Source organism: Elephantulus edwardii, unplaced genomic scaffold (genome assembly GCF_000299155.1).
Source record: "Elephantulus edwardii isolate Elephantulus edwardi_28Jun2011 unplaced genomic scaffold, EleEdw1.0 scaffold00008, whole genome shotgun sequence".
Classification (NCBI taxonomy): Eukaryota; Metazoa; Chordata; class Mammalia; order Macroscelidea; family Macroscelididae; genus Elephantulus; species Elephantulus edwardii.
In genome coordinates this window covers 26,623,486-26,635,617 of record NW_006399758.1, presented here as the reverse complement: position 1 = coordinate 26,635,617, position 12,132 = coordinate 26,623,486, and the positions used below count along the sequence as shown (strand labels likewise).

At 39.0% G+C, this 12,132-nt stretch overlaps 1 pseudogene; it reads right to left on the bottom strand.

Annotated features, from left to right (window-relative positions):
* Positions 1 to 11,457: 11,457 nt before the first annotated feature.
* On the bottom strand, positions 11,458 to 11,821 carry LOC102874240 (annotated as a pseudogene).
* Positions 11,822 to 12,132: the final 311 nt, after the last annotated feature.

Genomic DNA, 12,132 nt, shown 5'->3' with positions numbered 1-12,132 from the left:
AGAAGCTCGTCTCCATCACTTTTCTTTAATCTTGCCTCAGCTATGTAGACTTTTTCACATCCTTGATTATGCCTTATTACCCTTCAAGGAGTGGAAGAGGAAGACCCTCAACCAGGTGAGTTAACACAGTGTTTGCGGCAATGGCCTTGAGTGTGACACAGAGTGTGAGGATGGCACAGGATAGGACAGGGTTCAGATCGGTTGTTCATAGGTTTGCAATGAGATGTTCCTGACTCAATGGCACCTAACAATAACAATCCTCCAACAAACGAGCTTTAAATTATTCTTCACTGAGTTTCTCTTTACTTAAAGCAGCTCCTAATATTTAAGGTCTCAACCTTACAGTCTATCTTTCACAGTTCCCTATTTATTCCTTCATATATTTTAGAGCAATATAGAAATGATTATATTTGTTTACTTGGTTTTTCATGTCTCTTCTACTAGAGAGGTAAGCAGGACCTAGATGATATAAAGGCCTTGTTAAAGAGAAGATACCTTATTCCTAAGAAAAATGCAGAAGCAATGAAAAGTTTTAGATGGAGGAGAAAAAGAGATGAAATGACACCTGGAATATTTCTGTTTAGGTTCTGAAGAGTTTGAATCTGAAGTAAAAAAACAGTATCTAGAGTTACATTTCAGCATCAAGAAGATAAAAATCCTTAAGACTGGGTCAGTAGGCAACATCATGTCAGATGAAGAAAGAATTGAAGTTGTTAATGACTTCATCCTGCTTGAATTGACAATCAACACCCTTGGTATTAACAAATAGTAGTAAATAAATTTTCTTAATTATGCCAAATATTTTGCATACTTCATTTGTCTAGGTTAATGGGAAGACAGGCAGATGGAGTAGTTAAGCATTCTTTATCAGACAAAGACACATACAGTCTCAGCTCTGCACTTAGCCATGTGCCCTTGGATTAATGTAGCCATTAAGAACACTATTCCTTTATCTGAAAAATAGGTCGCTTCTGCCTACACTTGGTGTTGTGTAAAATGCAATGATACATGGAAGCTACTTAGGATATGCATGGTCACATCACTCTTCACCTTCTAAGGCATCTTCCAGTACTTTATCTGCAAGAGTGAGACTAGTAGTCTACTCCATTAGCTAATGATTAGTATTGTCTTATAAAGAGTCCAATTATTAAATTATACTTTTTCTAGTATCGTGTTTTGACAAAACTTTATTTAGACTTAGTCATTACATTGCATTTACACAGATTTCACAAAAGGCCACAATTATTTCATAAACTACTGCTTCCCCTCAAGTAAAGGAGGCCTTTGAGGGAACTGCTATAGTTATAGCTCTAAGTATGTAAACTTCAGCAACAGCTGAGACAAAAAAATCACTGACCCAAAAATGCAGTAGTAGAAAGATTAGACACCTGTTTGATTACACTCAAAGGCTTCTTTCTAATGGATTTGTGGTACTGAATGAATGGGAGAAGGTGGCATGCCATAACTGCTCTTGTAGCCTACTCAGAATGGAACATTCTGCATTGAAGCAAATAAACTGTACAGACATTTGCAGGGACAACAGATGCTGCTCATTCACAAAAAGCCTGTTTCATAGCTTTATTATATCTGAATATTCTGTGAGCTATGATTAATCAAAGTTCTTCTTAGTTCCTTTATTTGATCTAAGTACTGTTTCATCTCTCCTTCCTATTTTTCCAGAAATTCTGTTTACATTTCTTTCTGTCCAGACACTAGCTACATTTTCCTTCTGAAATAAAGATTTGATCAAACACGATCAGTGGCCTGGGAGTGTGGAAAGCAAAATACTTTCAATTTAATCAAGGAGGCATGTAACAGGTTTGGGAAGTCATCTCCTTACCAACTTTGTCTAACATTTGTTTGATACTTGTGGAAATTTGAAAGCTCATGCAGATGACTGCTTGGAAGTAGTAAAAATAAGATAAAAAAAATCATTTGATCAGTCAAGAAGAGTGACTATCCAGTAAGTGGCAGCAAACAGCCTATTGATTCATCTTTTCTGATTTCCTAACCCTGATTCTTATGAATGAAGCAGGAGCAATGATTAGGCAACTGGAAATGAATATGAAAGTAGAAGATATAAGTTGTCTCCTACCAGGCAAATGTGAATCTGTTACTTCCTCTTCTGGGAGAAGTTCCTCAAAGACAGTGTAACATTCTGATACATTTGCACTCAAATGGCATCACAAGACATTTTTTTGCAGGAGTGAATTATTTTGTAGACACTAAAATCAGAATCTAGTGATTACCAATGATCCCTTTAAATGCTGCATTGCCAGCATTTAGGAGCTGCAGACTGCTTGCCGGAAGGAAAATGTACTCAAATAATTGTCATAGTCACCACACTCTGAGAATATCTGGGACATTCTCCATTTCAAAGATTCTACTTTGTTATTCATTTCAATACATTCCAACTCATCAGATTATACTTTCAGATTTGGGAAATATGGTCAAGTTCTGCTCTTGTTGTTGCTGTTAGGTGCTGTCAAGTTGATTCTGTGCATAGCGACCCTGTGCACAATGCAATGAAACACTGTCCAGTCTTGAGCCATCCTCATAATTGCTGCTATGTTTGAGTCTGTTATATCAATTCATCCTGTTGTGGGTCTTAGGTATATGTGAGATACAGGAAAATACTAAAGTTGTGAAGAATTTGATTTTACATGGTTCTATAATCAACATGCATGGAAGCAACAGATAAGAAACCAAGTGATATTATTGCATTGGGCAAAGTGGCAGTTTGCTTTGCTTTTGCTGGCCTCCCACTTTACCAAATATGATGTCCTCCAGCAAGCAATCCTTTCTGGTAATTCATCTAAAGCAAGAGAGCCAACATCTTGGACAATGTTCTGTGATCCATAACTGGACAAATGTTTAGAAGTTATGGCACGCCTTTCTTTCTATTCTGTCTTAGTCTGAAAGCGGAAATTTGTCCATGTAGAGGACCTTGTTGGTATCCGAAATACCAGTGACATGACTTCAGGTATCAAAGCAATGTGAGACACAGTGTGAGACCCTGACAGATGAAAGATTTTTTTTAAAGATAATGATGATGATTACATTAGCAATTCTAATATTGCTGCAATAATTTTGTTGTTATTATGTGCTATGGAGTCAGAAATGACTTATAGCTGACCCTCCTCTGGCTTTTCAGAGACTGTAAATGGAATGTAAGGAGATGGCCTATCTTTCTGCCTCGGAGCAGCTGGTATTCTCTCTTGGATTTGCTGGTAGATTTGAATGATATGCCTTTGGGTTGGCAGCACAACTCCTTACCCATTAGGCCACCAGAGCTCTCTTGCTGTTGAAGACCGTCAAGTCAGAACCCATCCATAGCTGACCCAACAACAGGTTTTCAGAGGCAGTAGAATACATGCACTTGATTGCCTGTCTTTCTCTTGAAGAGCAACTGGTGGATTTGAACCATGTGCCTGTACATTGACAGCACAGCTCTTTACACTAGGCTACCAGAGCTCCCTCACAATGATGTTATTCTTGTTGTTATGGTTATGTACCATAGGACCATCTCACAGCTGACACTCCAGTGGGTTTTCAGAGGAAGTTAATTGTGTGGGAGGAGATTGCTCATTCTCCCATGGAGCAGCTATAGCTGGTGGATTTGAACTACATACCTTCGGGATTGCAGTGTGGTTTTTTACCACTAGGCCATCAGAGAGTGCCCTAGAATTTTATGGTTGCCAGTTAAATAAGCACAACATGCAGATTATTTTTTTTTAACTAAAACATTTTTGAAGGACATTTGAAAATTAGCATTTTAGTTTAACTCAGTTCCTGTTGCTACTTCCTAGAATTTAAAAGAAACAAAGTATATGTAGACTGTATATCATACAAAGTTGCTAACAAAGAACAATAGGGTATTTAGACTACATGATTCTAGTGGCCATCAAGTGACCTAAAAAAAAAACCAAGACAAAATTTAAAACCCTGCCTTTAAACCAAAAGAAGTACAATATTTTCCTAACAATTTTAATATGAAGTTTTCACCATGTAGAAAATGGATTTGGGTTAAAAATGAACTTTCAGATACTCTCTCTAGAAATGGAAGTCTCAGAAATTGTTAAAAAATTTTTCAACTTCAAAATATATTTTAGTTTTGAAGACAATTTAGGATTCAGAAATCTAATTTCTTTATATTGAGTCTGCTAAATAATTCAGAACTTATTAGATATATTCCATAGAAAATCTTTTATTATATGTATTTTTCTGACATTCTTTCAAGGATTATTCATTGTGTTTTTTATAGGAGCTCTAGTGGCTTCATGGCAGGGAGAGGTGCTATTTACCCAAATGGAGGCATTTTTAGTCCACCAGCTTCTCAGAGGAAGAACAATGGGCAATCTCTTCTCGTATGATTGACAGCTTCTGGAACCAACTGAAGGACCAGCTATGAACTGGTTTGGATTCAATAGCTTATTAAAAAGTCTCCAACAACAACGTGGTTTTCACTTACTACCCAACACTGATTCTTACTTGTCAGTAAGCACATGGCATTATTATTTGTCTAGCACCTGGCAACTTAACTCATTTTTTACTTACGGGACATAGACTGACTGACTTTCTTAAAGTGTCTCCATTCCATCCATCATTTCTCTACCCTAATGGTAGTAGGTAGTAGGTCTAGGGTGTTAGCTGATGAGTTGAAATGTCTTCCTGCTGCCAGACTCTTTCCTGCCCTTCTAGAGACTGGATTCAGATATATTTTAATTCGATTAGCTGAAGCTTCATCCTTATTGAGCTATACCAGAAGATGATTTGCATGATGGCAAAAGGAAAAGAGCAGAGTTATACAGTCATACAAATCAGAGTTTTAATTTCTATTCTGTTTCTTGCTGCTTGCAAACTGTATTATTGAACAACTGTAAACCTCACTCATAATATCTATAGTATGGGGACAATACGAAGCTCATAAAATTTTTCTATGTTTCACACGCTATAAAAGGAGCAGATACAGAGGGAAAAAAAGGAGCAGATACAATGTGAGGGAAGCTGAGTCTGACTTCTACCTACTTCATAAAGAGGAACTATGCCCATCAGAAATGTCCATAGCACCATCCAAACAGCTACAGAGTCAGCACACCATCCCACTTCCTCCTGCACCTCTTTTTACCAATCATTGGATCTGATATTCATTGCAAGACACTGATTTTACACACACACTTATGGGGTTTATTACAGAAATAGGTTGGAGAGTGGAGGAGGCAAAGAATATTTCACAGTGCAATCCCAGGTGTAGTCCAGCAGTCCCAGACCAGATTAACTAGATATAATTTCTTCATTAGTAAAAGTCAAGATTCAGTCCAACAGCACAAATACAAGCCTCTGATTTCTTCAATTATCCAGCAAACTTTATCTCAGAGGAGTTATAAGTCAGCTTTTCCTTCCACCATCCAGCAAGCAAAGCTTTTAGTTGTGGCATTTATCTCCATGTTTCCTCTGCTTCCACCTTATCACACCAGTGATAAGTCTCTTCACATCAGTGCCACAATCTCTCCACCACTATCAGTGCCATCTCTCACAGTGTGGAAAGTGCTCTCTTATGATTGGTCCTACAGCTGTTGATGATTTGTAAGACCATGTGTCTGCAATTATGGTAGCTGGAGACCATGACCACTGAGAGCAAGGGCTAATCCAATGGCTAGAAAGGTCAATTTTCAATTGTTCTAACTACCCCCTGGCTTTTCTAACCATTATCTTCCATTATTTGAAGGATCAACATTTCCTTTACCATCATCTATCATTAGGTGTTCTATTATAAGGAATGTGGACAACCTGCTGTAAACTAGAAGGTGATCCAGAACAGAGTTTTGTTAGGAGATACTTGTATGAATATATTTGCATATATGGGAGTGTAATAAGAGGATGACTTCAGGGTGCACAAGACAATACCTGCAGAGTGACTAAGGGCTTTCTGCCATCATACCAGTAGGACCCAATGGTGTGAGACCTTGGTAAGACAACTTTGGAAGGATTTGTGCCTTAGAATATTGTTGTAAAACATACAAGTCTTGATAACTAACTAGACGAGGGGATAATATCTAGGAAAGATGAAAAATCATGGTTTGGGTTCACAGAGGACCCTACTGTAGATATAACTGTAGAAAATAAAAGATTAATTATGGAAGAAGGAATAGATTTTGGAAGAAGATTGCAGCTGATGAGATGCAGATGGTGAATTAAGGGTTTTGTGAGACATCCAAGAGGTTGTTTGGTGTTGTTGAGCCGGTAGCCTCATCACACACCTACACACACAGAAGGAAATCCTGCCCTGTGCTGCACCATCCTCATGATGGCTGCTGTGGCTCAAGCCCATTGCTGCAGGCACTGTGGCAAGGGAAGATGAGCCTGAAACTCAGGAAAGAAGTCTGGATTGCAGAAGTGGATTTGGGAGTCAATTACAGTGAATGGTTATTAAGATTTTTTTTAAAGGGGTAAGATTATTGTAGTCAAAGAAGGATGGGAAAAAAATAATTGCTGCTTACTGTTCCAGTTTCTAATTTTTTTCATAAAGAGTATGCAATACTGCTGTGTAACAAGTCAAAGACTTTATTTTCAAAGCCCTTAAGCAGGAAGAGAAATCATTTCTTCAAGAACTAAGGAAATGACAATGGAGGATGTAGTTCAATTTGTAGTCAAGGAGGAGAGGTAGACAAGAGATAAAATGTATTTGGAGGAAACTAGGAAAAATGCATTAGAACAGATGAAAGAAAGAACTGTTTAAAAGGACTATATGATGAGGCATTATTTGTATAACAACAGTCCAGAATAAGAGGTGCAGTGCAAAGGGGGCTGGAGGGGGCAGCGAAGGTAGAGATGGAGGAAATTGTGTAACAATGAATAAATGAATTGGGGGAGCAATGGGGAGAAAAATATGTAACAATGAATGAATGAAAATTCAACTTTTCTATGACCTTTCATCAAAATAACAATAAAAACCCATATTTTTTAAAAAGAGAGATAAAATATAAAATGCATGCTTTGATGGTCTCAATTTTTTCCCTCAGGGGAATGATTAAGAGTAACTAAAGAAGCAAAGGGTCAAAGCTTGAAGAGAATAGCAGAAATGTCGGAAGCCCTCAATGGAAAGTGAGTTGTCTAAAGATGAGTAAAAAGAAGGGGGGAAAACCCCCAACCGTTGAATGAGACTTATTTTCTTTCCTTTTTAAAAGAAATAATGCTCTAAGCATGAGTGTTCATGGCAGACAGTGAAGTGTAAAGTATTTGCAATCTGGGCTTGGTTGACTTTTTTCCTGGAACATAAACAGATCACAATCAGATGTGAGTTAGGATGATGATATGCCTTGATTAAAATCCAGTAGAGCACGCATGCCTTTTGAATCTTGCGCGTAGCATTGCTTACAAAAGTATCATGCAATACATCCTCGAAGTTAGCATTTTTATATCACCACAGTGAGTACACAGTGCTCACTGACTTATAAGTAGACTCAGATTACATAACTCCACATTTGTCAAGGTACACTTGGAGCTCTAAAAGATTTATAAATTTGCAAATTTAACAAGTTCAGAGCCTCTAGGGAGCCATCACACAGAAACATGGAAGGGTACATGTATTTTCAAAATGAATTTTTAGGTCAGAAAGTGGCAATCGTGGTCTCAAGTGTTGACATGGCAAGAATTTATCCAGTCTGTTTTGAGGACATCATCTAACCCAGTTAATAGTATTTTCAATAATTAACTGTATTCCTGGGAGAGAATGCAAATCCCAGAGAGTGCGGATGTCTGCTTAGAGCCTAAAGAAGCTGGTCCACTAGCGAGGGAATTTATTGGAGTTTGAAAATATTTTCCTCTCTGCAATTTTTCTGACCTAGAAATATGCTTCCTATTTCCGCAGCACTCTCAAAACAGCTGGATAAATGACAGTTTCCAAACAATCACCGTGAACTGTAAATCAAAATGTTATGTTTCCTCAGTTAAGCTATGATTTCTCAGTTTGTTTTCCTTCTATCATCAATGAAGTATAATCCACCACCGCTATGATGATTAAAGGCATTCTACCAAAAATATTTACTCCGTTCTGTGGCAAACACTTGTCATCTCTAACTTAAGTTGAACAGTCCTTGCTTAAGTGCCACTGTGCTGTTACATGAAATAGAGGCATCTGGAATTTATTCATACTCTCTTTCTAATTATAGCTGAAATTATCAACCACACATTCTTAAGATGGCTATTTTTAGTAGGTTTCTTCATGACAAAATGTGCTAGAATTATTCATCTCAAAATAATTTGTTTTCACTCTTTTGAGGATGAATACCACACTTGTGCTTTTTCCCCATTTATAATTTTTCCATGTACACTTGATGGTATAATTTCTAATGTTCTCTGCTTTCTAGTTACTGGGTAGTTGTGGGTCTTTGAGTCGGATCTGACTCCTAGCCGACTATCTAGCAGGTTCACAGAGGCACTAAATCACGCAGGAGGAGATTGTTCATCCTTTTCTGGTGGAGCACCTGGTGGACTTGAACTGCGTGCCTTTGGGATTTCAGTGCAATATCTTACCACTCAAAGGTACTCAGAAGCAACAGTGTCTCTCTGGAGACTAAGGTGCGCCTGATACAGGTCATGGTATTTGCAATCGCTTGTTATGCATCAGAGAGTTGGACAATGACTAGGGAGGACAGAAGGAGAGTGGATGCTTTTGAGGTGTGGTGCTGGAGAAGGGTACTGAATGTACCATGGACTGCCAGGAAAACAAACAGATTCATCTTGGAGAGGATTAAACCAAGCTGCTCCTTGGAGGCAAGGATTCTGGGGCTTTGTCTGACATACTTTGGACATGTTGCCAGGAGGGACGGGTCCTTGGAGAGGGACATCATGCTTGGGAGGGTGGAGGGACAGTGCAGGAGGGGAAGACCCTCTATGAGATGGATTGATTCGGTGACTGGGGTAATCGGTATGGGTGTGTCAGAGGCGGTGCGGTTGGCGCAGGATAGAGCAGGGTTTAGAGCTGTTGTACATAGGGTCGCTATGAGTCAGAAACGACTCGATGGCACATAACAACAGCAACAACAATCTTAATTACTAGGCCATCAGAGCCCCCAATGGTATCAATGATTAACATGTTTGGCTGATTGCCAAAAACATTGTAGAGTCAAAAGAAAGGTCTGATGATCTACTTTAAAAGAGAGAAATCGGTCAGCTATTGATAAGCATTTGGAGTCACGAATAGGAGTGTACATGGAATGTGTGACTAATTGTTTCCACAAACAACTGTCTCCTTTACCATGAGACTAGAAGAACTGGATGGTGCCTGGATACCATTACTGAATATTTTGATTAAAGAGTCCAGAGAAGAATCTTGATCAAAAGGGGTGGGGTGGGAGGCAGGGAAAGCAGAACACAACTTCAAGTTCTTAAGGATTTTAACATTTCTATATCCATGGAAGCTGAGGGACTCCTGAGATTTTGTCCTGAAGTTAACTTTTAATCCATAAACCCACAATTTCACTGAAGTATTCTTAAAACAGAATAGTTAGAAAACATTGCTTTGGACATTATATTCTTTTAAAAACTATTTATATGCAATCAAATTCACAACAGCAACTTGAAAGCTTGGAAAGGAACTTTAGAAAGTCAGTGTTTTTAGGTAAATGGAGGTGAATAAGCCAGAAAATGAGGGGAAAAATGGTTACTCAACTTGAAGGATAAGATCCTGTAGAAACTATTGCATCGATGTGTGTTCTGCTGTGCATATCCCCAATGGTAACAAAACAAATAAAATTTTAAGACAAAGAAAACCTCACGGATCTCAGTTGGTCTCTGATACACATGGGGTTGCTCTGAGTTGGTATGGACTCATTGACAACTGCTACTTGTATCCTCAACTGCCGCTGATCTGTATTTAACACCTTCTCTAGCTGACGCTGATGTGACAGACCTTGAAGGTAGTTCTAATTCTGTGGTCATCAACATCACACCACTCAAGAGTCTCCTTGGTGCCGATTTAAAAGGCAGATTTGGGGACTCCCATCCTACAGGTTCCTAATCAGCCAGTCTGCGGGAAATCTTAGCAATGTGTATTTTTAAAAAGTTCCCCAAAATATTCATCAAAAAGTTAAACAGAATTACCATAACCTAGCAATTCTACTCCTAGGTTTATGCCCCAAATACTTGAAAGTACAAACCCAGATATTTGTACAGTAATGTTATTGCAACATTATTCACAATAGTCAAAAGGTGGAAACAAGTCAAAGGTCCATCAGTAGATGAGTGAATAAACAAAAGTGGTGCATATGTACAAGGAATATTATTATTCAGTGATAAAGGGAAAGGAAGCGCTGATAGATGCTGTGGCTCAGATAGACCTTGGAACCATCATACCAAGTGATATAAGCCCTTTCTAAAGGGGAAAGTATTATATAATATCATTTCTATGAAATATAGAAGATAGGCAAATACATAGAAATAAAAGTCAGTTAGTAACTACCAGGACCTGGAAGAGAGTGTCACGCTCTAGCGTGGTCAAGAGGTTAAGGAGTTGTACTGCGACCTCAAAGGCCAGGAGTACAAATCCACCACAAGAGCCTCAGGAGAAAAATGGACAACCTCCTTCCATGCAATTTATAGCCTAAAAAAAACCCCACTGGAGGGTAAGCTAGCAATCAGTTCCAGCTGTGAATCAGTTCATTGACAACAATGAGTTGGATTGGTTTTTTTGGACTTTTTGAATAGATATTGAACATTTAGGAGGAGTCAGAGTGATGAAAACTTTTGGAAATAGGTAGTGGTGGTGTTTGCACAACATCATGAATATAAGTAATGTCACATAATTGTATACATAAGAATGGTTAAGATGGCAAACTTTTGTTATACACATGTTGCCACATTAAAATATTCTGAGCTCAGGGAGCTCTGGTGGCCTAGTGGCAAGAAGCTGCACTTCAATTCCAGAGGTGTGCAGTTCGAATCTCTGCTGGAGAAGGAGGGGCAGTCTGCTCCTGTACCAGTCAGATCCGATGTGACGGTACCCACACACAAAAATAATAAGATTTAAAAAAATATTCTGAGCTCACAGATTACACATCAAAACTGATTGAATTCCAGTACATCTGTCCTTTCCTAGGTAGGCAAGTTAAGGGCAGAAAACGTGACTTCCCCGTGATTATTAATAAACCAATGAGTGGACTTTGTCATCAAAACGCTTTCACCACTAGTCTTTTTTTCTTTCACCACTAGTCTTGATATCTCTCAACTTCATCTTATAAAGAGTAGGGATCATAACATAGCTGCTTTCCCATTAAAAGTCTTGAATATACAATGGACTGCCAAAAGGCAAACAAAATCTATCTTGGAGGAAGTGCAACCTGGGTGCTCCTCCGAGGCAAGGATGGTGAAACTTTATTTCACATACTTTGGGCATGCCATCAAGAGGTGCCAGTCTTTATTTCTTTTTTAGTTCTGTGTTTTATTTATTTAAGAAGTTCAGCCCTTGACTGCATATTTCCGCGGTGGGTACTGGCGCTCTTTTCGCTGCTGCTTCTTGGTCTTCAGGTTCTCCTCGTGCTTGTTGAGCCTTCGGGGCACGGGTTTTCTTGGGCCGCAAATCCAGGGGTTTGTACTTCTTGCCCTTATAGTATTTTCTGAGGTTCTCCTTCTGAGTCTGGTTAATAATGGTGAGAATACGGGCAATGGATTTTCGGACAACTCCGATTTTGGAGAGCTTACAAGCCACACCGCCTGTCACTTTGGCGACCTGCAGCTGGGAAAGCGCCACTTTCAGATCGTCCAGCTGTTTTAACATCTCCTTCTTCTTGCCGCGAAAGTCCTGAGCCTTGATTTTAGCCATGGCTGAGTGATTGAACCTGGCTCTCGCCTGATCCAAGCCCAAGAGAAGTAGGTGTCAGTCTTTAAAAAAAGATATCATGCTGAGAAACATAGAGGTCAGTTAAAAAGATGAATTGACACCGTGACAATGGGGTTGAGTATGGCAAAGAACATGAAGACGGTGCAGGATAGGACAAGATCCAGGCATGTTGTTTGAAGTGGTGCTGTGAGTCATATCAGCAGCGCCTAACAACAACAAAAACAACGTGTGTCCTAAGAATGTAGGAGTGTCCTTGTTTGCTAGAACTGTCATAACACAAATACCACAAGTGG